Source organism: Octopus bimaculoides, chromosome 23 (genome assembly GCF_001194135.2).
Source record: "Octopus bimaculoides isolate UCB-OBI-ISO-001 chromosome 23, ASM119413v2, whole genome shotgun sequence".
Taxonomy (NCBI): Eukaryota; Metazoa; Mollusca; class Cephalopoda; order Octopoda; family Octopodidae; genus Octopus; species Octopus bimaculoides.
The window spans coordinates 20,844,262-20,847,356 of NC_069003.1; positions in this window are offsets into that span (position 1 = coordinate 20,844,262).

Here is a 3,095-nt window from a genome sequence, read left to right on the forward strand (position 1 = left end):
ATAATAATAATAATAATAATAATAATAATAATAAGAAGAAGAAGAAGAAGAAGAAGAAGAAGAAGAAGAAGAAGAAGAAGAAGAAGAAGAAGAAGAAGAAGAAGAAGAAGAAGAAAAAAATTATTATTATTATTATTATTATTATTATTATTATTATTATTATTATTATTATACTTGCAACAGATTAGACTGTTGGAAAAGGAAAATTTCAAACATCGGGCTACAACAAGCAGCCTTAGATGCCAAGGACCTTCCTAAGCATCCTAGCTGTCCCTAATAACACTGTTTTCTAGAGCTGTACTAAATTGAGGTTTAAGCCTATTTCCTTTATCCATCTGTTCAAATCTTAAGGGATAGTACCTAATGCACTTATAACTACTGGGATACATTTTACCCGCACTTTCCATAGTCTCTGTAATTCAATAGCTAGGTCCTGGTACTTTGCTATCTTTTCTATACCCGTCATATTGATTTTTTCATCATTTGGGACTGTGAAGTCAATTATTCTCTTTAAATCAAATCTTCAGCTTCTATTACCCTGTCAGTCTGAATGTTAAAGTCCCACAACAGCTTATATTTCTTACGTCCTAGTACTTTACTAGGTTCATGTTAAATACCATTTATCAGTATGGTGAGAACAGTGCATGCCATCAAAGTGACACTGGGGTAAAATATACGAAGCCCAATATACCCATCATGACTACCCGTCTGAAAAGGCTACGCCAGGCACATGCATCACGACCATATGTGAGCGACATGGTGATTTCATATCAAGATAAACAGCGCATGACCTAGTAGGTTAGACCCAGATAGAATTTTCATCAGGTCGAGTAACCCATCCTACTCAGAAGATCCCTGAATAAGGGTTGTTTTAGGATGTTGAACGAAACACGAATGTTTCCAGAGATAAATTATTCAAGCCCCCAAAAATTCTTCTCAACACATGGCTATGATGTTCCTCCACTACTTCTGCTCATGATCAGAGATGCACATGTCGTCAGCCACCAAGGGACATGCTCAACTGGTTTACGGTCAAACAATTGACAAGCAAATCTGTGGTATTGAGCAGAATATTTGCTGTAGCCCATCTTTTATGTCATTATTATTAAGGTGTCGAGCTAACAGAATCGTTAGCGTGCCGGGAAAAATGCTTGGCGGTATTTCGTCCGTCTTTACGGTCTGAGTTGAAATTCCGTCGAGGTCGATTTTGTCTTTCAGCCTTTTGGGATCGATAAATTAAGTACCAGTTGAACGCTGGGGTCGATGTAATCGACTCATCCCCTCTCCCAGAATGGTTGCCCTTCTGGCAAAATTTGAAACTACTATTAAGGCGACGAGCTGGCTAAATCATTAGCACATCGAACAAAATGCTTAACGGCGTTTCTTTCTATTCAAATTCCGCCGCGATCGACTTTGCCTCTCATTTTTCGGGGTGAATAAAATAATCAGAAGTCGAGCACTGCAGTCGATACCTAACCACTCCCCCTCAAATCGATGTCTTGGTACCTACATTAAAATCATCATCACGCTTTTGAAATTACCAAAAAAAGTGACTGACGTCTTCTTATATTGGAACTTGACACATCATGAGTCATGTTGTCTGCACACTGATAACGCAATGCCCTCAGAATTTCTTGATAATCTGTTTAAGAAGTAAGTATTGTAACTGATATAAGAATTTTATTTTTTAGAAACCGACGCCTTGTCTCAAAACTCCTGTGACCCCCATCCCTAAAGGGTTTCCCTTTGACATGTGTTTTCAATTGTGAGTTCACGATATCAAGGTTATGAACTACCTGTTCTGTTTAGAAGGTACTTCTGATAGAACCTAGTAGCTATTATCTCCAATATTTAGATGGTACCTTTAATAATATCTAGTAACTATTACCAATAATGTTTAGATCAGTGGTTTTCAACCGAGGTCCATATAGCCCTTGAGGGTACATATAAGATTCGGTTGTTAAAATTCATCTGCAATGAATCGGTTATACTTCTACAATATACAGAATACTTTAACAATGTTTTTTTTTTATACAATTCCTAAAAATATTTAATTCTAAAAATATAACAGGATTTTTGAAAATCCTTTGATGGCTATGAAGGTCCGTCCGAGTAAAATAGGAATGAAAGGAGTCCATAGGTAAAAAGGGACTGAGGAACGCTGGTTTAGATGATACCTCTGATAGCATCTCGGGCTAATTAGTCGGGGTACTTTTTATGAACAAAAATGATACGTTGCTGGGTAATGCAAGGGAATACAAGGAGGGCCACGGATGGAATCTTATTGATCATATGTCTGTTCGATCAGGGCTGACCGAGGCTAAACAACACTACCAACAACAGCAACAATAATATTCTTTTCTACTCTAGGCACAAGGCCCGAAATTTTGGGGGCGGGGCCAGTCGATTAGATCGACCCCAGTACACAACTGGTACTTAATTTATCGACTCCGAAAGGATGAAAAGTAAAGTCGACCTCGGCGGAATTTGAACTCAGACGAAATACCGCTAAACATTTCGCCCGGCGTGTTAACGTTTTTTATTTCTTTACTGCCCACAAGGGGCTACACAGAGGGGACAAAAAAGGACAGACAAAGGAATTAAGTCGATTAGATCGACCCCAGTGCGTAACTGGTACTTAATTTATCGACTCCGAAAGGATGAAAAGTAAGGTCGACCTCGGCGAAATTTGAATTCAGACGAAATACCGCTAAGCATTTCGCCCGGCGTGTTAACGTTTCTTATTTCTTTACTGCCCACTAGGGGCTACACAGAGGGGACAAACAAGGACAGACAAATGGATTAAGTCTATTAGATCGACCCAAGTGCGTCAGTGGTACTTAATTTATCGACCCCGAAAGGATGAAAGGCAAAGTCGACCTCGGCGGAATTTGAACTCAGAACGTAGCGGCAGACGAAATACCGCTAAGCATTTCGCCCGGCATTCTAACGTTTCTGCTCGCCGCCTTAGCAACCATAATATTACTACTACAACAATCCTATCACCAAACACCACCACTACCACGGCCGCTATCACCAATACTATCTATTCCGTCTCTACCACAACACTTCTACCATGGCAACTGCCAACTAAT